This window comes from Phacochoerus africanus, chromosome 12 (genome assembly GCF_016906955.1).
Source record: "Phacochoerus africanus isolate WHEZ1 chromosome 12, ROS_Pafr_v1, whole genome shotgun sequence".
Lineage (NCBI taxonomy): Eukaryota > Metazoa > Chordata > Mammalia > Artiodactyla > Suidae > Phacochoerus > Phacochoerus africanus.
Genome location: NC_062555.1, coordinates 55,805,524 through 55,833,445, shown reverse-complemented (window position 1 = coordinate 55,833,445; position 27,922 = coordinate 55,805,524). Strand labels below are relative to the sequence as shown.

Below are 27,922 nucleotides of genomic sequence, written 5' to 3'. Positions count from 1 at the left end.
GATGTGGTATATATACACAATGGAATACTACTCAGCCATAAAAAGAATGACATAATGCCATATGCAGCAACATGGATGGAACTAGAGACTCTCATACTGAGTGAAATAGGTCAGAAAGAGAAAGGCAAATACCATATGATATCACTTATAACTGGAATCTAATATACAGCACAAATGAATGTTTCCACACAAAAGAAAATCATAGACTTGGAGGACAGACTTGTGGCTGCCTGGGGGGAAAGGGAGGGAGTTGGGGGGATTGGGAGCTTGCGGTTAGTGGATGCAAACTATTGCTCTTGGAATGGATTTACAATGATATCCTGCTGTGTAGCATTGAGAACTATGTCTAGATACTTATATCACAACACAACAATGGGAGGAAAAATTAACGTAAACATGTATGTGTAACTTGGTCCCCATGCTGTGCAGTGGGGAAAAAAATTAATTTTTTTCCTGTAATTTTGTTATTTCAAGAATGTTATATAAATGGAATCATACAGTCTATAACCAATTAGGATCACTTTTTGCTCTCAACATAATCCTCTGGAGATTCTTTCAGGTTATCTCATGTACCAGAGGTTTGTGGGAGTTCCTGCTGTGGTGCAATGGAAACAAATCCGACTAGGATCCATGAGGATTTGGGTTCAATCCCTGGCCTCGCTCAGTGGGTTAAGGATCCAGCGTTGCCATGAGCTGTGGTGTGGGTCACAGGTGGGGCTTGGATCCTGCGTTGCTGTGGACGCGGTGTAGGCCAAGAGCTGTAGCTCCAATTCGACCCCCAGCCTGGGAACCTTCATGTGCTGTGGCTGTGACCCTAAAAAGCAAAAAAAAAAAAAGTTTGTACCTTTTTGTCACTGAGCTGTCTTCCATGCTGTGGTCATCCGGAGTTTGCTTTTCCGTGCACTCGAAGAAGGACAACTGGATTCTTCCCAATTTGGGGCTGTTACAAATAAAGCTGCAATAAAGGATATTTGTGTACAGGTTTTTGCATGAACATAAGTTTTCATTTCTCTGGGATAAATACCCAGGAGTGTAATTACTGTGTCATATGCTAATTATAGGGTTTTTTTTCAGGGTGTTTCCCAGGGTGACTCTACCACTTTACATTCCCTCCAGCAGTGTGTGACTGATCCAGTCTCTCCACATCATTGCCAGCATTCAGTGTGATCATTATTTTTTATTGTAGCCATTCTGATAACTGCATAGTAATAAGTCATTGTGGTTTTAATTTGCATTTCCCTAATGGCTATTGACAGAACATCTTTTTATGTACTCATGTTTTAACCGTTTATTTATTTATTTATTTTGCTTTTTAGGGCTGCACCTGAGGCATATGGAGGTTCCCAGGCTAGGGGTCTAATCGGAGCTGTAGGTGCCAGCCTACACCACAGCAACGCAGCATCCAAGCCATGTCTTTGACCCACACCACAGCTCACAGAAACAGCAATCCTTAACCCACTGAGTGAGGCCAGGGATCAAACTCCAGTCAGATTCGTTTCCACTGTGCCACAAGGGGAAATCCTATTTTATCTGTTTTATATATACTGTCCAGATTTTCAGTTGTATGTAGCAGCAGCAAGAAGGAAAGTACCACATTATCTTTTATGCTGGGTCAAAACAGAATTGCAGCTAAGGGGTCAAATTCTGCTCTCACATGGCCAAGGTTTAAATCCTAGCTTGATTGCACCCTGGCTTTGCAAACTTGGTCAACCACTCTTTTTTTTTTTTTTTTGGTCTTTTTGTCTTTTTTAGGGCCACTCCCACGGCATATGGAGGTTCCCAGGCTAGGGGTCAAATTGGAGCAACAGCTCCCCACCGGATCCTTAACCCACTGAGCAAGGCCAGGGATCGAACCCACAACCTCATGGTTCCTAGTCGGATTCATCAACCACTGAGCCACGACGGGAACTCCCATCAACCACTCTTTTCTCAGTTTTCCAATCTGCAAAATAGGAACAACACTGATCTTGTTTTGACAATTTAATGAACAAATGCCAAACACTTAAAGTAATATGTCCAATTGTTTGTAATTATTATGTAGAATTCTTATGCATTTTATAAAATTGATTATATAATTTTACATTTTAATATTTGCTTCACACTCATCTGGTTTTTAATATTACAGAAAACTATTTTGGGAGTTTCTGGCGCAGTGGTTAACGAATCTGACTAGGAACCATGAGCTTGCGGGTTCGGTCCCTGCCCTTGCCCAGTGGGTTAAGGATCCAGTGTTGCCATGAGCTGTGGTGTAGGTCGAAGATGCGGCTCGGATCCCGCGTTGCTGTGGCTCTAGCGTAGGCCGGCGGCTACAGCTCCGATTCGACCCCTAGCCTGGGAACCTCCATATGCAGAGGGAGCAGCCCTAGAAAAGGCAAAAAGACAAAAAAAAAAGAAAGAAAACTATTTTAATGTTAACCTATTTTTCCTTTTTTAAGTGACCTTTTCCTAGTTTGTCAAGACTGCTTGAGGGATTTTTATCTTTCCCTGCAATGTCCACCTGTCATCAAACTCTGTATAGGGGAGTGGCGCTCCATGCTTGATAAATACTTGATTAACTCGGTCTGAAACTGACTGTGTTTCTGCAACTCACAGAGTCATGGGTAAATCTACTCCAAATTCTCTGAATTTCTAAGCATGAATAAGATACACTTTCTTTAATCATTTCAGGAATGGAGAAGAGAGGGCTCTGCAGAAAGGGAGAACATTTTGAAACCTAATTATTCTATTCAAAACCCAACATATACACAAGGTTTACTCACATTTACTCTTCTTCTAAGTTTCATTGTAATATAATATTTTGAGTATTTTAAAATTTGCATGTTTTTAAAAATGTAAAATAGATGCTTAAAAGTGTAAAGATAGAAAAATTTATTTTTAAGTGACAAAGAAAGGACAATCCAATAATTGGCATCATAATAGCGATTTCTTAGCACTTTCCAATCATTGTCTAATCCTTAAAGGACAGTTAAAAAACACGTAAAAAGTGTCTTCATATTTTACTGCAAATAGAACACAGGTTTTTGTTTTTTGTCTTTTTAGGGCAGCCCCTGTGGCATATGGAGGTTCCCAGGCTAGGGGTCAAATCAGAGCTGCAGCTGCTGGCCTATGCCATGGCCACAGCAACTTGGGATCTGAGCTACATCTGCGACCTACACCAGAGTTCACAGCAAATCTGGATCCTTAACCCACTGAGCGAGGACAGGGATCGAACCCGAGTCTTCATGGATAGTAGTCGGGTTCATTAACTGCTGAGCCACTATGGGAACTCCAGAACACAGGATTCTAAGGTGAGTTTGAGGAGTTCCCATTGTGGCTCAGCAGTAATGAAACCCAACTAGTATCCATGAGGACGCAGTTTTGATCCCTGGCCTCACTCAGTGGGTTAAGGATCCAGTGCTGCCGTGAGTTGTGGTCTATGTTGAAGATATGGCTCGGATCCTGCGTTGCTGTGGCTGTGGTGTAGGCCAGCAGCTGTAGCTCCAATTCAACCCCTAGCCTGGGAACTTCCATATGCTGTGGGTGCAGCCCTAAAAAGCAAAAACAAACGAACAAATAAAAATAAAATACAATGAATTTTATTAGACGTTCCCTGCTGGCCTTGCAGTCAAGGATCCAACACTGTCTCTGCTGTGGCTCAGGTCACTGCTGTGGTGTGGGTTCTATCCTTGGCCTGGGAATATCCCCATGTTGCGGGCCCTGCCAAAAAAAAAAAAAGAAGACAAAAACAAAAAAACAAAGCTGTTGGTACTTTCAAGTTCTACTTCCAGTCTTTTTGAATTTATAACTCAGTATATCACTCAGTTTCTTCAAACTAAATGTTTGTTAAGCTTTCAATTGTTTGAATCAATTGTATGAACACCTATCCCATAGAGAATGAGCATTAGGCAAAATGGCTATCACTGAGATTGGTTCAATAAATTATGGTACATCTCTAGAGCAGACCATTCTGTAGCTGTTAAAAGGAATTGATGGGTTCAACACATAAAATGATCATTTATTCTTTGTCAAGCACTATGATGGGAGCTATGAAATACACACAAGCAAATAAGCAATGTCCTATAGGGGATTTATATTCCAGTAGAATCAACTCAAATTTGTCCACAAATGATCATGCTGTAAGGTAGAACCTTTGGTACCAAAGGATTGATAAAGGCAAACCTCTCAGAAGAGGAAATCAATTAGACATGAGATGAGATTAAAGGGCGGGGTAGAACTGGGGCCTGCAGAATTGGGAGGAAAGGGCATTCTAGAATTAGTAAAATCACAGAAATAGCAAAGTGGAATCCATCCCCAGGGCCCCGTGAGCAGCTCAGGTTGACGAGACCTTAGTTTTCAGAAAGGAGGTTAATGAGAGATAAAGCCTGGGAGACAGGTAGGGGCTAAAAAGTACAAGACCTTTTAATCGTATCGTCCAAAGAGCTTAGACTCCGCTTAGTAGACAATGGGAAGGTCACTCAAAGTTTCGAGGCATGTGACTGAGTGAAATGACCAGGGGTCTCTTCATGGTGGTCAGTCGAGTAGCAGCAGGGTTGGCAGAGGGATGGCTGGATGGAGCTCAAGTATAGAGAAGAGGAGAGGACCCCAAATCTGAGCAAGGACGGTGGCCACAGCTTTGGGATAGAAAACTAAGAGCATGATTAGGATTGTCGTGGTGGGGAGTTCCCACTGTGGCTCAGCAGGTTAAAAACCTCACCTGACGTCCGTGAGAATTCGGCTTCGATCCCTGGTCTCACCAGGTGGGTTAAGGATCCAGCATTGCCATGAGCTATGATGTGGGTCGCAGATGCAGCTCGGATCTGGCATTGCTGTGGCTGTGGTGTAGGACGGCAGCTGTAGCTCCAATTCAACCCCTAGACTGGGAACTTCATGTGCCACAGGTGTAGTCATAAGAAAGAAAAAGAAACAAGAGGATAGTCTTGGTGGAAATAGATGAGAACTATTGGATAGTTTGAATCCATCGGACTTGTGGTTTAATTGATTACAGGGGAGCTATTTTGGGAAGGGGAGCTGTAGATGTGTTGACTTCAAAGTTCTGGCTGGACTTCTGGTCCACCAACAGTTGGAAAGCTCAGTCTGGATGTGAGAACAAGTTCAGAGCTGAAAATATATTTTTTTACCCTGTGTCTGACATTAGTGATAACCTGGTAAAGTAAGGCTCCTTTTTTTCTTTCTTTCTTTCTTTTTTTTTTCTTTTTGCTGTGCCCACAGCATCCAGGAGTTCCTGGGCCAGGGATCAAACACATGCTACAGCAGTGACAACACTGGATCCTTAAACCACTGAGCCACAGGGAACTCCAAGGTACCTTCTTTAGTAGTATTTTCTTTCATTTGTTCATTTGTTTTTTGGCTGTTCTTGTTTGCTTAGTCATCTCAAAAAAATCCCGTTAAGATTTTAATCAAAATAGTATTCAATGGATAAATTAATTTGGAAAGAATTCACTTTTCATATAGAAGAATAGAATATTGAGCTTGCTATTAATGAACACAGATTTTTCTCTTCAGTTATTTGTTTTCTTTCATCACCCTCAGTGAAATTTTATCATTTTTTCATGGCATTCATATTTCTTATTATGCTTATTCTTAGGTATTTCATACTTTATAGTGATTTGTGCTTATATATTCTCAAACTGTTTATGTATACAAAAAAGTGATCAAGTTTGCGTATTTATTTTATAACTGGCCAACTCATTGAACTCAACAAATTTTAAATGATGTTGTATCGAAGCTGAGGAATCAATAATATTACATGTTTCATAAATTGAATTAGATGATTAATGCATAGGAGTCAGAAAAATGAAGGAGGAACATGATTTTGTGACTGAGTAAATACTTTGATTGTTCAGGGAGTTCCCGTCATGGAGCAGCAGAAATGAATCTGACTAGGAACCATGAGGTTTCCGGTTCGATCCCTGGCCTCGCTCAGTGGGTTAAGGATCTGGCATTGCTGTGAGCTGTGGTGTAGGTCACAGACAGGGCTCAGATCCCTAGGTGTAGGCTGGCAGCTGTAGCTCTGATTGTACCCCTAGCCTGGGAACCTCTATATGCCACAGGCGCAGCCCTAAAAAGCAAATAAATAAATAAATACTCCGATTGCTCAGAGTCCATTTCTCATCCGTTACAATGAACAAAATTACAGCTACCCCCTTGGTTTGTGTGTGTCTGTCTATCTCTTGGGGGAGGAGGGACAATAATGTGTATAAAACTGCTTTGCAAACTGTACATCCTGTGTATATTTTAGATGTTTTGGCTGCTATCACCATGATCATTTTCTGTCTCGTATGCTAATCTACATACAACCTCTTTTTTCTGTGACCAAGATTCCAACCACATATTTTCTCCTGTCAATCCCAGAAGCAACAGTACAGCACTATTCTCCATTTCTCTCCCAGATTCAAGGGTCACGATCTCTTTGGCAGGGAGAGAGTTACTGTCAGGAAAATCTTACTGTTGGATCCAGGACAAACCATTAAAAAGTTGTGCAATCTTTGTCAGCTTCAAGTTGTTGTCCTGCAGGTGTTTTGCTATGTTGACACAGCTCATGTTTGCCCTGTTTTATTTATTGCTCTTTCTTTTGGAGGAAATCATAGAGAAAACAGGACTCATCCCAGGGATGGAAACAGTCTATCTGTTTAGCTGCTGAGCTCCTCGGGAAAGAGGGAAGAAATCAGTAAGAGATGCACGAATGAATAAAAAATATTCACCTTCAAAACACACTCAAAAGACCCATGAAAGAACCAGATTAGAGGAACTTGTGCCAGAGGGAAGCTGGGAGCGCCCCGAAATGCAGAGAAAAAAGTAGAAAATCGATTCCATTAACTTTCTTTTTTTTTTCTTGATTAACTTTCATTGAGCAAATAATGCTTCCTCTCCAGTCATGTTCAAGGTAAAATGCAATTCCTGCCCTCACATTGTTTATAGCTGAACAGAGAAAGCAGAGTGTGCAGACAATTCTAATATAGAGCAAAGCCAGGGGACAGTAGCTGTTGCCAGCACAACACCCCCTCTTCTAGCAGATCTTAAAAATTACCCATTCTATGAACACTTCTTTTTTGTTCAAATTATCTCTTTTCTTGCAAATTCATGTTAAAATCTTGTTCTCAAATAGAGCACGTCATGAGTCCAGTGAATAAACTTTCAGAGAACGAGTGTTGTCTGGGAAGAAAGAAAGGTTTTAGGAAATCTAAGTCGCTTCTCTGTGTCTCTCTCTGTGCTTGCTGACGGCCCCTGGAAAGGCCCAGCATATAGGAAATAGTCTTCTTTCTAATATGAAAGGCATATTTGTGTCCCGTGGAATGAGAGGTATGCGTGGTATGAGGACAGGACCCAAGGTCACTGCAGGGCTCCCAGTTCTAACACATATTTCCTGACTGAGGTTCCCTCACATGGATCGTTGCTTGGTGGTTATTCACACCCTCAATTTCTATTGCATGTGTCCTAGGGGGCTTCGTTCTTCGGGTAATTTTTAATCATTCTTCCCTTGCTTCGTCATTCTCTATCTTTGTTCGTGGCATTTCATTTCAGTCTTGAAGCCTGTTCCATCTCACTTCTGTTTCCATAGCATGGTGGTTCAACCCTCTTTTATTTCTTAAAACCTGTAACTCTTCGATGAAGGAAAGGCTCAGAAATATTGACGATTTTTATCAACAGATGCATTTTAAGTCTGAATAGATGTCATATAGTTAATGACTTAGAGTAGAAATTTGAAGCCTGCTTTAAAAAATTAAATAAATACACAGGAGAAAATAAATATTTGGAAATGCAAGCTTTATAAACTGTTACCTGACAAGATTAATCTTGGTCTAATTTTTAAAGCAAGGTGAATGGAGAAGAAAATGCAGAAATCTGAAGGATACATTTTGGTAAATTTTGAGAAATGTATAAGCCCATGAAATCACCACCCCAGTCAAGACAACAGCATTTCCATTGCTCTAGAAAGTTCTCTCTGTCTCTTCCAGTTAACCCTCAACACCCAGGGGCAGCCTCTGTCCTGACCTCTATCACCATGGATTCATTTTGCCTGTTCTTTAACTTCCTATATGGAAAGATAGAGTTTTTATACTTTTGTGACTATCTTCTTTGACTCCACATCCTGTTTTTGAGATTGGTGGATGTGGCTGAGTAGGAATATACTGCATTATATGAATTTGCCACAGTTTGTCCATTCAACTACTGATGTATCCAGTTGGATTATTTCCAGTTTTTTAGCTATTATTAATATATATTTACAACTAATCAAAGTCCACTTTCAAATAACACTGTACTACTTCACGAATAGTGTAGCTTAAAATAAAAAGAATTAACCCAATTCTTGGGGAGTTCCCGTCGTGGCGCAGTGGTTAACGAATCCGGCTAGGAACCATGAGCTTGCGGATTTGATCCCTGGCCTTGCTCAGTGGGTTAAGGATCCGGTGTTGCCATGAGCTGTGGTGTAGGTCGCAGACGCGGCTCGGATCCCGCGTTGCTGTGGCTCTGGTGTAGGCTGGTGGCTACAGCTCCAATTCGACCCCTAGCCTGGGAACCTCCATATGCTGCGGGAGCAGCCCAAGAAATGGCAAAAAGACAAAAAAAAAATTAACCAGCCAACTCTTTGCATTCTTTGTATTACTGCTGTCATTCATTTCTAAGCGTATATGTCTGTATCTATGTATGTATATACCTGTACCGATATACTTAAGAGACATTACAGGTTTGGTTCCAGAAAACTGCAATGAAACAACTTTTTCTTTTTTCTTTTTGTCTTTTAGCTATGCACCTGCAGCATATGGAGCTTCCCAGGCTAGGGGTCCAATCAGAGCTGTAGCTGCCGGCCTACGCCATGGCCACAGCAACACAAATCTGAGCCGTGTCTGTAACCTACACCACAGCTCATGGCAACACCGGATTCTTAATCCACTGAGCGAGGCCAGGGATCAAACCCACATCCTCATGGATGCTAGTCAGGTTCGTTAACCACTGAGTCATGACAGGAACTCTGAAGCAACTTTTTCAACAAAGCGAGTTACCCAAATTTTTTGGTTTCCCAGTGTATATGGAAATTATGTTTAGAGTGTACTGTAGTCTATTAAGAATGAAATTGCATTGTCTAAAAAACAATGTACATATCATAATTTTAAAATACTTTATTGGGAATTCCCATTGTGGCTGAGTGGTAATGAGCCTGACTTGTATTACGAGGGTACAAGTTCGATCCCTGGCCTCTATCAGTGGGTTAAGGATCTGGCGTTGCCGTGAACTGTGGTGTAGGTCACAGACAAGGTTCAGATCCTGCATTGGTGTGGCTGTGGTGTAGGCTGGCAGCTGCAGCTCCAATTTGACCCTTAGCCTGGGAACCTCCCTATGCCATGGGTGTGGCCCTAATTAAAAAAAAAACCCACAAAAGTTTATTGCTTAAAAAATGCTGTCCTCTGAGCCTTCAGGAAGTCATAGGTGTATTGTTAAGCATTCATTTTCTATTTGTTTATTTTTAGTACTAGAAATACAACTAATATTTTTTGGGGGGTCATGTCAGCATCATACAGAAGTTCTGGGGCCAGGGAATGAGCCCACGCCACACTACAAGCTGAACCACAGCAGTGAGTGATGACACTGGATCCTTAACCCACTGTGCCACCAAGGGAACTCCAAATACAACTAATTTTTGCATCTTGACCGTGTATCCTCCAAACAGGTCTGGTTTTAAAAAGATCATTGGGGAGTTCCTGTCGTGGCGCAGTGGTTAACGAATCCGACTAGGAAACATGAGGTTGTGGGTTCGGTCCCTGCCCTTGCTCAGTGGGTTAACGATCCGGCGTTGCCGTGAGCTGTGGTGTAGGTCGCAGACGCGGCTCGGATCCTGCGTTGCTGTGGCTCTGGCGTAGGCCGATGGCTACAGCTCCGATTCGACCCCTAGCCTGGGAACCTCCATATGCCACGGGAGCGGCCCAATAAATAGCAAAAAGACAAAAAAAAAAAAAAAAATCATTGGACCATTGGCTTAAGGGAGCGAGAACTCACAGCTGATAGGAGAAATTACTAAAAAGCCTACACAAAAGAGGTGGGACTTGAAAAATATGTAGAATATATTATAAATAAATGCTTCAGCATGAACAACACATCATCAAGTGCCTTTGAAGAAGGCATCATCAAAGATTCTGGGTTGTTCAGTTTGAATGAAAGATTGATTATGAGTAGAGGATTTAAGAAAACTGAAGTCACTACACATATGCTATATAGAAATAAAACTTCTGTGGGAGAGCCTTCTCTGATCCTCCGGACCAAATGAAGTCACTTGAAAAATAATCTCTCTCATAAAGTGCTGACAATTCTAATTAATTTGTTTGCCTATTCTTGCAATGTTTGCCTTCCATCCTGGACTGAAGATTCAGTGAGGGCAGGAATCATGCTGTTTTTCTCACTGTATTTCTAGCATAACTATTGTATAACTATCAATATACACGAAAGGAATGGATAAATGGAACCAAGATAAGAAGGCTGAATTTGAGCTCATGTGCAATCAGAGTCTTTAAAAGTATGCGCTTTGGGAGAATGATCTGTCCAGAGTTGTGCTTTAGAAAGATTGTTCTGGCTACATGTAGCGAATGAATTAGAGGTGAACTAGATATGCAGAAAACCTGCTGGAATAGTTTACACAGGAGGCAAGGTAAGCTGGAGCCATGGCAGTGCCCTAGAAAGTGGAAGGAAGTAGGTACAAAAGCATTCTGCAGAGGGCAAACCAACCAAATATGAAAATCAGGAGGAGAAGGAATAAAGACGTCGATTATATTCCTGACATTTTGATAGTGGGGAATTAGGAAGAAAACGGTGCCATTTATAGAAACAGCAATCACAAGCCACAGCAGTGACAACGCCAGACCCTTCACCCACTGGCCACAAGAGAACTCTGTAAGTAGCTGTCAGTCATGAGTGTTAATTACCTATGCACTTTCCAAGTGGGTCTATTGATCAGGCAATTGGAAACAGTGCGGATCCGAGAGCAGAGCTGTGAATTAGAGACACAGATGTGAGAACTGTCCATGAGATTGGGGGGTGGGGGCTGAGGGGAGAATGAGAGAGGAGGAAAGGCCCAGAGAGACAATTTCAGGGGCATTCACTTTAGGAGGCACGGAGAAAGGCAACAAAAGATACGGATATAGAAAGTTTATTCTAAAGTTGGGAGTGGAAGCCACAGAGTGTCACATGATGAAAGGAGAGCATGTGAGGAAACTTAACTGTATATGCAGAAAACTCAGGCTGCACAAAGACAGAAAGGGCCATTGGCTTTGATCGTTGGATTACAAACAAACTTCAAGGTAACTTCAGGACAATTATATGGGGGAGCATGATTAGCCCCACTTTGTAGGTGAAGAGACAGACTCTCAGCCAGTTGAAGTGGCTTTCTCAAGGCCACACTGACCTGAAACATCAGAACTGGATCTTTACCTCAATGTCAACCCTGACACTGCATCTTATTCTTTCTAAGATTCTTCAGAGAAAGTATTTGTTCTCAAGCTCTGTTTTAATTCATCTCATTTTTTTCTACGTCCTTAGGAAATCTATAAAAACATGTGTCTTGGCTCCTGCTGAGATGAAGACTGATATTAGGAGCCATCATCAGTAACTTAGGAGTAAAGGCTCAGCATCTTTGTTGACATCACAGGGTGTTGTTTCTTGGAGTGAAGCAGGTAAATAAATATGAGGGGATTTCTTTTTCTGTTAGCGCAGTCAACACGCCACCTAAGGAGAATGTTGTTTTCCTCATCAATTTGATAGGTTTCCCCAGGTTTAAACTTGATTAAAGACTCAGATATATATTCACTTCCTTCCCCTAATTAGTGATTTACTACTATTATCTGAGAGCCAAAAAAGAATATCAGTACCATTTAAACGTATCCATAACCTATTTTGAGTACATTATAATACTATAAGGTCCAGAACAGCATGCTTTTTGTCCCAGGGTCATCAAATATTTGTCCTGAAAGGCACAGGTGTGTGGTGAGGGGTGGAGAAAAGGCTGAGGCTTCTGACTTCCTCATTTACTTCTTTTTAACCTTAAGAAAGAAGACAGACATTGGCGAGAGTGAAGCTGATAGGTGTGGTTGCTGTCTTAAATAAGAAGCTAATATGAGACAATAATATGAATAAAATATGCTGTTGCCATCTTCAAAAACTTCTAAAGCACATAAACAGACAAACAGGAAAATAACGATCCTATTGGTAGAATCCATTGTTAGAGCCTCCGAGTAGACTCATGGGTCTGCTCATTTCTACGACGGGTGTTTATATGTGGGAAGAACGCACCCCATCACAATCGATGGTCATTACAATGCTTCCTGTGATAGAGGAAGAGGCCGGTTCATTTCGTTCAGAGAAGAGTTGCAGTTACTGGCCTGAAAGACTTGATGCTGAAGCCTAACGGAAGGTGGGCAGCCGCTCTGACGGAGAGCAAGCGATTCATTATGAGCTAATACAGGTGACAGCATGTTCTAAGCGGATGCCCAGCTGTCTAACTAGTGCCTTGGAGCGTAACACTAACACCAGAGTTTGGGATAGTTTGATCCTTTTTTGAGAGTCTCTGTTTGGTGGGTAGGCTGATCCCTTTGACAAGGACTACAATTTCTCTATGAAGGGATGTGATTCTTCAGAAGAAAATAAGGACAATGTTAAGAGCATTTCCATGGGTAATCACTTTTCCTTTTTCAAAAAGTAATGAGGCAAACCGACAGGCTTGGTTCCATTTTGGTCAAATGGCAAATATGTGACATTTCAGGAATCTTGGGCTGTTTTAGTCTTCACACCCATGTAATCACAGTTTGGTGATGGGGTTTGATGGAATAAGGCAGTTCTGTAAATTCAGGGCAGTTTCTGTTTCTGGGATTTTGTAGCAACTATGGTTTCAGGAGAGAACGGAAAAAATAAACACACTTAGCAACGCAAAGGCCAGCTGCTTTAAAACTGGCTTGGACATTCTGGACTCATCACCATGACTTTTTCTTTCTTTTTTTTTTTTTGGTTGTTGTTGTTCTAAATTGTAAACAGACTTGTGTGGATTCTTCTTTTGTGTATTTATACTTGGGGAAGGAGCAGACTGAGGCGTTCCTCTTTTCTATATTTATATAAACAAGACATTTAAAAATATAAGGCTCAGATTTCATATTTATTAAAAACTGAGAGCAAAGGCTTGAAAGAAATGTACTTGATTGACTATTGGTACCCTTTCCTTCCTAAATAAAATTTGATAACAGTATCTTTCATCCAAAAAAAAAATGCCCTCAAGTCTGGAGTGTCAAAGAGCTTTAGAAAATATTAATTTAGACTCAGAGACCTCAAAATTACACTGACTTGCGTTATAGGAAATGCAAGGGAAATGTGATCTAAAAGCCGAATTAGTAAAGGTTAACTCAGTTACCCAGGTTTCTCCAGTAGCAGACCTGGAGGTTTCTCCTTCACCAGCCTCCCCTCCTTAGGTCTGGGCAAAGCTCTTGAAATTGAATTCCCATTCCTGTGGTGCATCCAATAATTCTGTACCTTCTATAATACTGAGCCAGTGATACATATCTTTTTTTTTTTTTTGTCTTTTTGCCATTTCTTGGGCCACTCTCGCGACATGTGGAGGTTCCCAGGCTAGGGGTCGAATCAGAGCTGTAGCCACCTGCCTACGCCGGAGCCACAGCAACTCGGGATCCGAGCCTCGTCTGCAACCTGTACCACAGCTCATGGCAACGCCAGATCCTTAACCCACTGAGCAAGGCCAGGGATCGAACGTGCAACCTCATGGTTCCTAGTCGGATTCGTTAACCACTGCGCCACGACGGGAACTCCAATTTTTTTTTTTTTACAGCTGTGCTTGCAGCATATGCAAGTTCCCAGGGTAGGGGTCAAATTGGAACTGCAGCTGAGGCCTACACTGCAGCCACACAACAGTGGATCTGAGTTGCATCTGTGACCTATGCCACAGCTTGTGGCCGCACTGGATCCTTAACCCACTGAGCGAGGCCAGGGATCAAACTCACATCCTCACCGAGACAAAAACTGAGCCACGACAGCAAATGAGTCTATTCTTTTCCACTGTGTAAAGTACTCTGAGTTTTTTGGGGGAAATCTCTTTGTGAATCCATTGTATATTAGTCATGAAATTACAGTAATTACAGTGGGATTGACCCAGGCATGGGTCCAACCGGCTTCAACCCAGAACGATTTATCTCTCTGGCCATAAGGATTACTCAGAGATAAACATCATCAAATTTGGGTCAGTGAGACATGATTATATATTAGGCAAGGCCTCGGAGAAGTCAGTTCTCTCACGCTTCTAACTTCTCCTGCCCCAAATTCTTCTTCCCCTGATGGGAATTTCTGGAACTATTAGAGTTATTGTCACCATGAATGGACCTGGCCTTGAGACAAGCTGATGCATTGAGGGGAGGGAAGGAAGTGAGGGAGGGTAGACAAGAGAGATAAACAGACAACAGGAGTAGGAGCCCATATGGTCTTGAGAAGCCCTATGTTGGGAGTCTCGGATCCTGCGTTGCTATGGCTGTGTTATAGGCTGGCAGCTATAGCTCCCATTCGACTCCTAGCCTGGGAACCTCCATATGCCACGGGTGAGTCCTAAAAAGCAAAAAAAGAAAAAAAAAAGAAAAAAAAAAGAACCCCTCAGTTAAGTCTTGGGTTATCCAATTACCTGAACCAATAAATTCCCCATGCTTTTATTCTCTGGTCAAGTCATTTGGAGCCAGATTTTCTTTGACTCGCGACCCAAAGCATCCTAATGGCTACAAAGCGGTCGAGTTAGGATGTAGTCACTAGAACCAAAAGAAAGTTCTGTGATGATGCAAATGTTCTGTAAACTCACTGATCAGTATGGGAGCTGCATGAGTCTGGTGAACTGTGGCTGGTAACTGAGGAAATAAGTTTTTCATCTAATTAGTTAAAATTACAGTTGAAATAGTCCCTAGACCTAATAGATAATTGCTTCCATATAAATTAATTAAAGCCATATGGTAGTAACCCAAGAAAGAGAAACCAGTCAACGAAATAAGAAAGACATTTTAACATAAAAAAATTTTTAAATAGTCACAGCTAGCAGCTACAATTTTGAGCAGCACATCACTAGCTACTCTTTAAGATCTGTTAGTTCTAATACTGGATGATTTTATGAGTGTACTTAGTGCACATAAATAACACCCAGGAGTGTATCCAAATGTTACCTAAACTAAAATTGGTTGCTAGCACACATAAGACATCTGATTTCCAGTAAAAAAAAAATGGATATATTCAATTTATGTTTTCACTTAAAGCTGCTATGGCAGCAGTTCATTTATGAGCAGATGATAAAAAGATCAATATTCACCACTTCTTTCCACATTAGGCATTTTAGAGCTGGGAGGACTTGGGAAAAAAATACATCAAATCTCTAAGGATATTTTGAGGATTAAGTGAGATAAGGCATGTGAGGGATTCGGCAGAGACTCTTGCCCAGAGTAAGTTTCAGTGACTGGCCCTGTGCCTGCTGCCACTACTGTTATTTAAAGCCAACATTCGTACCGCCCCTTAGGATCTAGACAGGTCTCTTATCTGACCGAGGAAACTGAGGAGAGGTCACTGACGGACAAAGTGAGGTTGGGAAGGACTTAGTGAGCAAATAATCCAATGAGCTCTCTTTGCAGAGGGTTAAACTATGTCTCCATCCTCAAAGTGACCGGGTTAGTGTAGGAGAGAGATCAACACCCAGATCTCCTGGCTCAAAATTAGGGCCCTGAGAAATTCCTTATACCATGCTTTATTTTGCTTCACCTTTTCCCAGATTTTTCAAATTTCCTGGCCTTCTCTATTCAACTTCACAAACAAGTGGATCCTGGCAACCTGTAGGAAATTCCATCGGCCTCCTAGGCAGTTTTAACAATAAGATAATCTCCTCCAGACCCTTTAACCTCACTGTTGACTCTACTTTCACTCTTCAAGATGTGATGGTGGAGTTCCCGTTGTGGTCCAGTGGAAAGAAATCCATGAGGATAATATCCACGAGGATGTCGGTACGATCCCTGGCCTTGATCCCTGGCGTCGGGGATCTGGCATTGCTGTGGCGTAGACCAGGGGCTACAGCTCTGATTCCACCCCTAGCCTGGGAACTTCCATATGTCGTGGGTGTGGCCCTAAAAAGCAAAAAAAAAAAAAAAAAAAAGGATGTGATGGGAAGACTGGTTGTCAATGGATTGAGTATCTGGAGCACAGCTGCTGAAAAGATTTAAAAAATTCAACACCGTTCAGGAGTTCCCTTCATGGCTCAGCAGTTAGCAAACCTGACTAGGGTCCATGAGGACATGGGTTCCATCCCTGACCTCGCTCAGTGGGTCGGGGATCCAGTGTTGCTATGAGCTGTGGTGTAGGTTGCAGACACAGCTCGGATTTGGTGTTGCCATGAGCTGTGGTGTAGGCTGGCAGCTACAGCTCCGACTCAACCCCTAGAGTGGGAACCTCCATATGCTACAGGTGTGGCCCTAAAATAGCAAATAAATCAATCAATAAATAAAGTAAAATTCAACACTGTTCAGACCTCTTTCTCTATTTCCTTTTTTTTTTCCTTAGCAGAGAAAAAAATCTTCTTCTTGACTTTCCCTGTACTCTATTCTTATGGTCAAAGGCAGAATCATGGTATAAATTCCTTAGTAGAACACAGACTTTCTTCTTCCCTCTTTTGTTCCTGGGATGTCATTTTATTGCTTTCAAAATGGAGCAAACAAGGCCTGAAAACAACATCCCTGCTGATTCAATACGGAATTAGCTGATATTGCAGACAGACAATATCAGCCTGGAAGTGTTGTAGCTAAAATGGCCTTAATAGGCTGCAACGATGGATCTAAGAAAACACTAAATAAGAAGATAGTGTTTGGTCCACACTCCAAATTTAGGAGTTTCAAAGTCATTCTAATTCTTCTGCCTGTGGCCCCAATTTTTGTAGCTGCATTACCTCATTAAAATTATTATTAGATTGATATTCTTATTAGATTCTGATCAATACATTATGGCTGGAAAATCAGGATGAGACCTCATATGAGCTAATTTTGCATTATTTTTTTACACGGATCTGTATCTCTTAAGCTACTCTATGAAATTAAGTAAGAGTATTTTGAAGGAAATGTCTGATTTACAAAGACTTTTTTGTCTTGCTATCCATCTCAGAACACATCAAGAGGCTCAGCTCAACAATCCGAAGAGGAAAAAAGAGCCCTAGACACCCCCCCACACACCCACACTCACCCACACACCAGTAGATCATTGCTTTCATGGCTGTAAGAAAGAGAAAAAAGGTGTTCCTAGGGCTGCCACATTTCTTCCCTTCTCATAGGAAAGTTTAGGGGAACAAATGTTTTCTCCAAATAAATGTGTGCCCTTTTTGATGCCAAAGAATTGGTTTTCCCAAACATTGTTGCATATTAAACTTTCAAGATGAAACACACACACACACACACACACACACATTTTAACTACTTTAAAGGTTAAATTGGCTTTGGGGCTTTGGGTGGTTAAGATGGAAAGTAGCCATGGATTTCAGAATTATTTCTGGGAAATGTCACCCAAGCTCTAAAAGAGAGACTATAAATTTTTAGAACAAAATCCATGTGGAAGTTGGGGAGGGGACTGCCTGTACTTCAATCAGGTTTAAGGTCTGAATAATATTAACTCAAACATTTAAAAAAATTTATGGGCAACAGCACAAGATAAAATAAGACATTCTAAAAATATAGTAACATGTTATATGAAAACTTTAGAATGTAAAGTGTTAATGCACACAAAAGACTACCAGGCATATTCAGGAAGGCATTCAAATACTGGTAGCCAAAAAAATGTCCTATTAGAAAAATAAAAGTCATGGTTGATATATACATACACAAGATGCAATAAGTCAATGTTAATCATATTATGCATTGCATTTTTTTCATTTTGAAAGCTCTGAGATATCCAGTAGTGAGTCATAACTGTGACTTCCAAATTAGATCAGTTTTGAAGGAGACCTATTCCTGAGATTAACTGATAAATGTCATTTGTAATGGGAAACATTTGCTTTCTGGCTAGTTAAGTGCATTTAGGTAGATAGTAATGAGTTGCAGCTGAAGGGTGGAGAGCCTCTAAAAAGTATATTTTTTCTTTGCCAAATATAATGAAAAAAGTATGACTTCCCACTGCCCCATTATTGATATTCATTCAAGAAAGATTTTTGCAATATGACTCTTGCACAGGAAAAAAAAAAAACCACTGGAAAAATCAGAAGAGCAGATTATTATAGCTCAGTAAACAGTATGGCGAGGTAAGAAGAATAATCAAGATTTATCAGAGTTCCCATTGAGGCTCAGCAGTTAACAAACCCAACTAGCATCCACGAGGACGCAGGCTCAATCCCTGGCCTCTCTCAGTGGGTTAAGGATCCAGCATTGCCATGAGCTGTGGTGTAGGTTGCAGGTGCGGTTCAGATCCCACATTGCTGTGGCTGTAGTGTAGGCAGGTGGCTACAGCTCTGAATGGACCCTTAGCCTGGGAACCTCCATATGCTACAAGTGCGGCCCTAAAAAAAAAAAAAAATTTATCACTATAGAAACAAAGACACATATTAAAACAAAGAATACAGAGTTCCCTGGTGGCCTAGTGGTTTAAAGATCTGGCATTGTCCCTGCTGTGGCTTGGGTCACTGCTATGGTGCAGATTTGATTCCTGGACCAAGAACATCCACATGCCATGGGCATGGCCAAAACAGAACAAAAAACAGGAATAGATATGGCTTAAAGTGTAGGAAAATAAGTGTATGATAAACCACATGTTAGGATGGGCTAGTTTTTGTTTTAGTTACAAATAAATCTTAAATCTCAGGTGCTCAAGACGATAACGGTTTATTTTTCACTCTATTCCCCATCTGGCATGGATCTGCAAGGGGGGCGTGCTCATCCTTTGTCACCAGTATTTCCCTAGTTGGCGTGGGTGGAGGGTTGCAGCATGCAGTACCTACTATTGGCAATGAAATGCCTCCACCCAGAAGTGACACATGTCACTTGTTTCATTTCATTGGCTAATGCCAGTCACATTTCAAGAACATGAAGAGCAATTCTACCAGATGCCTGCCTGGAGCAAGAAGAATTGGAGTATTTGTGAGCAGCTTTAATGACGATCACATCATATTTTTGACCAAAAAAACCCCCAAAAAACAGAAAAACTGGTTATAGACCAAGGACCGTTACATGCAAGCAGAGTCCACAGGAACTATGACTACCAACAACTGGGGAAGCTATTTGTTGTCTTCAACAGAATAACATTCACATTTATTGCTAATCACATGTTTTTTTTTTCTTTTTATGGCTGCACTTGCAGCATATGGAAGTCCCCGGGCTAGAGGGTGAATTGGAGCTGCAGCTGCTGGTCTACACCACAGCCACGGCAACACCAGATCTGAGTCGTATCTGTGACCTACGCCACATCTTGCGGCAACACTGGATCCTAAAGCCACTGAGTGAGTCCAAGTATCTAACCACATCCTCAGAGAGACAGTGTCAGGTCCTTAACTCACTGAGCCACAATGGGAACTCCCTAATCCATATATTAACATTAGAGTCTAGAAAATGTATCACTGAACAGAAGAATACAAGCAGTCATGAGAAATAGTCCTAAAGTAAAAGTCAGGCAACACTAGACTGGTCTGCTGTTATATTTTTGCATGCTTATTTAGCAAGTCAAAGGCATTTTCCAATCAGTTTTGGTAGGGAAGTATGGTCCTTGTTAGTAGACTTTAACCTTTTAATTTTTTTTTCTTTTTAGGGCTGCACCTTCAGCATATGGCAGTTCTCAGGCTAGGGTTCGAATCGGAGCTGCAGCTGCTGGCCTACACCACAGCCACAGCAACTTGGGATCTGAGCTGCGTCTGCGAACTACACCAGAGCTCACAGCAAATCTGGATCCTTAACCCACTGAGTGAGGCCAGGGATTGAACCTGCGGTCTCATGGTTACTAGGTAGATTTGTTTCCGCTGTGTCACAACGGAAACTCCATAACCTTTTAATTTTTTAATCCGGAGAAATTTTCACCCTCACTGGGAACCCAAGTAAAACCTTACGTAGCACCATAGCATACAAAAACAAAGAGGTTCTGAGCCTTGTGGACTGGATCGGGGGGCCCAGAATCCCCCCAGACTCAGGTTCCTGAGTCCTTCAGAAACTCTGGAAAATGCTAGATTGCAGCTTCAAGAACACTATGCAAAGGAAAGGACTTGTCTGTCAAACAATGGGTTTTCGTTTTAAAAGTCAAGAATTAGAAGTGTGACAATGGGGCTTTCAGTTCATGTCTCTGTTCATCTACTCGGTTTTTAAGAGGTAGCATGATATTTATTCTCCAATTTAATTATGAGATTCATGGGGCAGTATTATTCGTCTCTGTTTCTGATAGTGCCATATAGGCCTTAATAGAACATATGTGTGTATGCATATGATTGAGACAAAATTCAACAAAATCTAGCTTGCCTTTACTACATTCAATCAACTCCAATGTTTAATTTTATGCTTAAAAAAAATTCTGTCCTACCGTATAGCACAGAGAACTATACCCAATCTCTTGCGATAGAGCATGACGAAGATAATATGAGAAAGAGAATATATACGCATGACTGGATCACTTTGCTGTACAGCAGAAATGGACACAACATTGTAAATCAACTGTTGAGCACACTGGACAGTCTGTGTTTGCAGACAGACAATATCAGCCTGGAAGTGTTGTAGCTAAAATGGCCTTAATAGGCTGCAACGATGGATCTAAGAAAACACTAAGGTTTCAAAGAGCTAAATATACAACCCTAAATTTGAGTCTAAAAGGTGTGATCCCAAATAAGGAACATATTTTATTTCATTTTATTTATTTTCTACCTTTTTTATTGTCTTTTTAGGGCTGTACCCGCAGCATATGGAGGTTCCCAGGCTAGGGGTCGAATGAGAGCTACAGCTTCTGGCCTACACCACAGCCACAGCAATGCAGGATCTGAGCTGCATCTATGACCTATACCACAGCTCATGGCAATGCCAGATCCTTAGCCCAATGAGCGAGGCCAGGGACCGAACCCACATCCCTCATGGATCCTGGTTGGGTTTGTTACCACTGAGGCACAACAGGAACTCCCTCCATGACATATTTTAAAATTTATTTTATTCTTGTAGGAGATAGTGCTTAGAAATAGAATGTATGGGAAATATTTCAGGATTTTAATTTACTATAAGCATGACCCGAGCCAGCAGAGTTCAGGGATTGCCAAAATAACCAGGTGAAACTGAATTGAAGAAAAGTCAGATGAAGAGACACTGAGAGCCTTTCTTGAGGCCAAAGTTTATCTGGGGGTTTGCATTGACCACGTTTAAAAAAAAAAAAAAATTTTTTTTTTTGTCTTTTTAGGGCCACACCCACAGCACATGGAAGTTCCCATGCTAGGGGTCTAACTGGAGCTACAGCTGCTGGCCTACGCCACAGCCACACAGTATTTGAGTCATGTCTGCAACCTACTCCACAGCTTGTGACAACACTGGATCCCCGGCCCACTGAGTAAGGCCAGGGATCGAATCCCGGTCCTCATGGATACTAGTCGGGTTTGTTAACCACTGAGCCACGATGGGAACTCCAGGCCCACGTTTTAATCAGAGGAGCAATGACAAATGAGAACAAGGTCAATAAAGATGGTGGGGGAAGAATCACATCACAGGAAGGGTCATTGAAGGATCTCAGGGTGTGGTACCTGAAAATGTAAGACTAAAGGAATAGGGGTCTTCAGGTACCAGAAACCTGATACGAAATCCCCTGAAAGAAAGATTACAGGGGAAATATGAGGGGATGCAGGGGAGGGCTAATTTATGGGGTTGGGATGGATCTCTACACACTGCTATACAGAGAAGAGATGGGTAATGGGGACCTACTGTATACACAGAAAAATTTACTCAGTACTGTGTGGTAACCGATATGGGAGAAGAATCTGAAAAGGAATGTTTATATGTGTAACTGATTTACTTTGCTGTACACCTGAAATTGACAGAACTTGGTAAGTCAACTATATTCCAATAAATTTTTTTTTTAAAAAAAGAAAGATTACACTTGCTCCCTCTTCTCCAAGAAGATGGAATCATTCATTCATTCATTCATTCAACAAACATTCGTTGAGCAACTATTACTATGTACTAAGCTAGGTTTTAGAGGTATGGGGTAAAAGCAACTCTGCCCTCAAAACAAGAGTCCGTGGAGCTCCCTGGTAGCTCAGAGGGTTAAAGATTCAGTGTTGTCACTGCTGTGGCTTGAGTTCGACCCCTGGCCCAGGAAATTCCACATGCTGTGGGCGTGGCCAAAAATAAACCAAACCAAACAAACAAAAAAAACCCTTGAAACAAACAAAAAACCCAGAGTCTACACAGACACAGAGAACAGAACTGTGGTTGCCAGGGGGAGGGGAGATGGGGGTGGAATGGACTGGGAGTTTGGGAACAGCAGATGTGAACTAGTATATATTTAGGATGGATAAACAACAAGGTCCTACTGTAAAGCACAGGGAACTATATTCAATGTCCTGGGATAAATCGTAATGGAAAAGACTATGAGAAAGAATGTGTGTGTATATAACATATAGAATAAATATATATCTAACTGAATCACTCTGCTGTCCAGCAGAAACACAACTTTGTAAATCAACTATATACTTAATTAAAATAAATTTTAAGAATGGCGAGTCTTATGGGGGTGAAGGATGCACCCCAGCTTTCTGAAACCTGCATTTATGTCTCATGGCAGCACTGCTCCTTGGGCTGGCATAGCCCACTCACTGGCAATGTGCTGCCTTGTGTGTGGGACAAGTTCATTGTCCAGACTCATGGGCCATCCAGTACACTTGACCATGTCACCATCTAGCAAAAATCTTTCAAAAGCTCCTAGTTACTTTAGAATAAAATCTAAAATCCAAAGGGCACCCAAGGCTTATTTTCAAAATCTCTATTTTCATCAATACCTCCTGCCGCTCCACACGCCAAAAATTTTGAATTACTTTCCATCCCTAAACATGCTTGGGCCTTCACCCTGCTCCCCCCATCATCAGCCCCTGGTTGACTTCTGTGTTTCCACCATGACAACTCAGTCACGGCCACCGTGAGGCCTCCATGACTCCCACTGGCCATGTCCCATGACCATTCCTCTGCGCTTCGTGGCACACGGTGCCCTGTTATTACCTATTACCAAGCGAGCTGTCACTTATCTCTCATCTCTGTCAAGACAAAAGTCTTTCCTCTCTGTACCTCGAAACCAGGCACAGTGGGTGACACAGAGCTGGTCCTCAAAAATGCCTGTTAAATGTCTCAGACAATGAAGTGTGCAGGATGAAGGAGTCAGACTGCATCAGCAGATGGATTTCCCTATAATTAACTTTATTTTTATTTTTAATTTTCACCATGCCTGTGGCATGTGTGAGTTCCTGGGCCAGTGGGGATCGAACCCACGCCACAGCAGTGACCTGAGCTGCTGCAGTGACAACAGCCATATCATATCCTCAGCCCATTGCGCCACAAAACTCCCCCCATAATTAACTTTAAGTATAATCTATAAAAATAAGGAATCACTATGTTGCACACCTGAAACTAATACTGTAAATCAATTCTAATTCAATTTTAAAAAACAGATAAGTATTCCGAACGACTGAGCTGCTCATCGATTTTCAGCTTTTGAAAAGGAATCTGAATAAAGGAAATGTGAGGGAGAGATCTGGAGAAACTCACTTCTAAGTTCACGACCACGGTTGACTGCTGGGCAACAGGCGTCATAAATCAGCCAGGTATCAGGAAGCCTCTCCGGGACCTGAGGAGAGGATGAGGATGGATTATTGACAGTTGGCATCAGAAGGTGGTCTCCATTTGCTGCTTTGTAAGTGGTCCTGCCATCGCAGGGGGCATCCAGTGTTTCTCTCCTGCATGAAGACTGGCACCGGGCAGTCCATGTGTCGGGGCAGTGAAACAATCTCGCATGAAGGGCAGCACGTTGTCCGTGGGCCGTGCCAGCCCCAGGAAACAGTGCTGCCTTTGAGACACACAAAGAGCCACTGTCTTTGCCTCTTTTTTTCTTCTTCAAAAACTGTTAAGAGTCCAAAACTTGCTGCGGAGATAACAAAGGCTCCTCGCAGCCCGAGCAGAAGGCTGCAATCATTTCACCTGTGGAGTCCCAGCCAAAACCAGCCCACAGGACACAGCCCGAAAGATTGAGGTAGTCACACATCCTTTTCACCTGGACTGTAATCTGAAAGGAAATGAAGGTTTGCCGAAGAAAACCAAATATCCCTTCCTTTCTCAGCTTCTGTTGGTACTGGATCGCCCTGTCCTCATCAACAGAGCAAATCAGCTCCCATGTGCCAGGATGTTTTCCTCGATGCTTTCATTATATCCACTCGGTATCCAAGCTTTAGGGATTATTTTCAGCAAAGACTAAGTGACCATCCAGGAAGCAGGTCCTGCATTACATAAGAGGTAGAACTGGCTGAGCGCTGAGATCCCTTTCTGGTAATTAGAAGGCTGGGAGAGGGAACATAAAATTCATTCAAGTCTGTGGTCACCCAGTAGTCACATCAATACACGAATGGCTCAAATGTAGGCAGCACTGCCAAGGATTCGAGTGCAGAGGGCAAGGGGGTTAGGAGAGAACAGAGGGGAGAGGGAGGCTCAGAGACGGGGCTGCAGTTAAGAAGGAAATTGACTTCAGTCTACGCTGGGCACTTGCTCTGTTTCGGGCAGGGGCTGACGACACAGAGATGAGATTCCAACTGCTTTGAGATGAGCAGTGAAAGGAGACTTGTACCCAGGCTATTTCAATGCAATAGAATCGATGCCATGGTACTTCTGTGCTAGGCAGGGAGCACACACAGGGTCTGGAGGCAGCATGAAAGAAGACTTCTTGAATGAAGTGATGAGTGAGCGTAAGCTTAAGAATGAATAACACCTGGTTTAAGTTGGGAGGAGGGCGTGGAGGAAATTGCATGCGGAAAGGATGGCAAAGTCAAAGCGGTAAAGCCGGAGAGAACACGGCAGACCGGATGAGTTGCAGGTGGGTCCTTGGCGTGGCTGGCGTAGAGGGCACCTGTGAAAAGACGGCAAGAGAAGTTTTGGGAAATAAGTGGCTACCAGACTGTGGAAATCTCTCCTGCTATGGATAACAGGAGGGAATTTATTCTTGCTATTGAGAAAAATAGGGGTCCCCGATCCATGGGGAAGTAGAGTTGCTTCCTGGCAGTGACCTGGGGAGTGGACTTCAGAGAGAGGAAGGGATTCTAGGCAGTGGACTTCCCAGCCTAATCACAGATTCTCTCACCTCCCATACCGATGAGGAATGCTGCCTACCCCATCAGTAAACAAAGGATGTTTTGGCCAGCAGGCCATCAGCCAGGGTAGCCTCTCCACTGTGCACCCTGAGGGGATTCAGGATAGAGAAAAACAGGAGACTGGCCCTAGAGAGTTCAGGTGCATATCAAAAGAATGATTTCAATGAGCCCAGATTCTTGCATATTCCCATACACTGAAAAGTGCTAAATTCGGTTACTTGAGATTATCTTGGTATTCTGTTTTCTTGGTTTTTTGGGGGTTTTTTTAGGGCCTCATCCAAGGTATATGGAGGTTCCCAGGCTAGGGGTCAGTTTGGAGCTGCATCTGCCAGCCTATTACCACAGCTCATGGCAACAACGGATCCTTAACCCACTGAGCGAGGCCAGTGATTGAACCCACATCCTCATGGATACTTGTTGGATTTTTTTTCCGCTGTGCCACCACAGGAACTCCTTCTTGGTGGTTTTTTAATTGACAGTAACCCCTTGATATTTCGACTACTGGTTTTTTGTTGCAAAACCTCCTGCTTCTTCCTCCCCGCTTTGGAAAGTCCTTCAGAGCTATCCGAGAGGTTGTCCCAGGCTTAAGTCCTTAGTAAGTCTATTGAATGAAACATAATTCTCAACTTACAGGTTGTGTTTTTTCTCCTCCAGTCCAGACAAGTATGGCAGGAGAATGACTGAAGGGCTGATGTGACAACACAAAGATAGACCAGAATCCCTTACTTCTCACCTCCGGCTACATCCTAGAAGCATATACGGCACTGGAGCTCTGGGGATGGAGGGAGAAAAGGTCCAAAAAGATCCACAGTTAAATTTCTAAGTAACCCAGAGGCTTAGGGCTCAGAGAAAATGTGATTGAAAAATAAATTATATATTAGAATTTGTGGATTGAGATTTATACCTACTACACAGATTATCTCATTTAAGCCACACAATAACTTATTTGTGAGGTACTATTATCCCTAGTTTACAGTTACTAAAGCACAGAGACTACATAAAGAATGAGAACATGGGAGTTCCCATCGTGGCTCAGAAGAAATGAATCGGACTAGGAACCAGGAGGTTGCGGGTTCGATCCCTGGCCTCTCTCAGTGGGTTAAGGATCTGGCATTACCGTGAGCTGTGGTGTAGGTTGAAGACACAGCTTGGATCTGGCGTTGCTGTGGCTGTGGTGTAGGCCAGCAGCTATAGCTCCAATTAGACCCCTAGCCTGGGAACCTCCAAATGCCATGGGTATGGCCCTAAAAAGACAAAAAAATAAAATAAAAAAAGAATGAGAACATGGGAGTTCCCAGTGTGGCACAGTGGGTTAATGATCTGGCTTGTCCCTGTGGAGGCACTGGTTTGATCGCTGGCATGGTGCAGTGTGTTAAATAAAGATCTGGCATTGCCACAGCTGCAGCTCAGATTCAATCCCTGGCCCAGGAACTTCCATATGCTATGATGCAGTCATTAAAAAAAAAAAATGAGAACATGAAAAGAAATATTCTCATTAAGCACCTCATTTTACCACGGAGGTAACAGAGGTTTTGGAAAAGCTAAATGGATCTTGAAGTTCAAAGAGCAAGGCCAGATGAAATGCTGGTTATGCTAATGTGTATACATATTTTATTTTTTGGCCACATCCATAGGTCACAGCTGTGGCAGCACTGGAGCCTTTAAGCCACTGCACCGGGCCTGGGATGGAACCTTTGCCTCTTTAGTGACCCAAGCTGCTGCAGTGGGATTCTTAACCCACTGGGCCACAGTGGGAACTCCTAATGTGTATTTTTAAATCTTGAACACTGCTGTTGTTGCTTCTCTGCTTGTAAGGCAGGCACATTTGTGAAAGGCAGATTTCCTGGAGATTTCCTACTTTAGAAATATTAATTGTGGCCTAGGGTGATAGGAGCCTGCAAGTAAGAAGGTGCTGGGTCTCACTGGGTTAACCTCTTCCTAAAACTCCTCCCATCCCAAGTTTCCATGAGAGAGGCAACAAATATAGCGAAGGAGAGTGGGGGAAACTTCTGGAAAGGATGCTGCTACTGGAGCAAGTAGGGAACCCATGTGCATCCAACTCATAGAGGAAAGCCAGCAAGGCCAGTCAGTGGCCAGACTCAGCTGGGCTTGCCCAGGGGCCCAGGGCGTCCTGCTTGGAGACAAAAGTTCCCTCTCTGCCATCCATGTGCTGTTGGCTTACGGAAGAAACTACTCACGTTTTTTTTTTTTTGCTTTTTTAGAGCGGAACTGACAGCATATGTAAGTTCCCAGGCAAGGGGTAGAATTGGAGCTGCAGTTGCTGACCACAGTGACAGCAACGCGAGATCTGAGCCGCCTCTGCGACCTATACCACAGCTGACTGTGACACCGGATCCTTAACCCACTGAGCAAGGCAAGGGATTGAACCTGCGTCCTCATGGATACTGCTCTAACAGCCTACTGTGTGCCAGGAACTCTTACCTGTCTTACCTGACTTAACTGTAGTGGGATTACTGTGAGAAAGGGATGATTTCCATTGAACAGGAGAAGAAACCGAAGTTCTGAGTGCTTAGAGATCTTGCCAAAGTCAGAGCGCTAGAAATCAGAAGGATGAGATTCAAAGCCAGG

General features: G+C 42.5%; 1 long non-coding RNA gene across 1 annotated transcript; it reads right to left on the bottom strand.

Moving 5' to 3' along the window:
• Positions 1-829: 829 nt before the first annotated feature.
• LOC125113027 (uncharacterized) lies at positions 830-27,922 on the bottom strand. Its single transcript, XR_007131307.1, has 4 exons — positions 27,785-27,922; positions 25,965-26,105; positions 23,745-25,092; positions 830-955 (listed from the first exon to the last, which is right to left on the bottom strand). It is a non-coding gene; the product is annotated as an uncharacterized LOC125113027 (long non-coding RNA).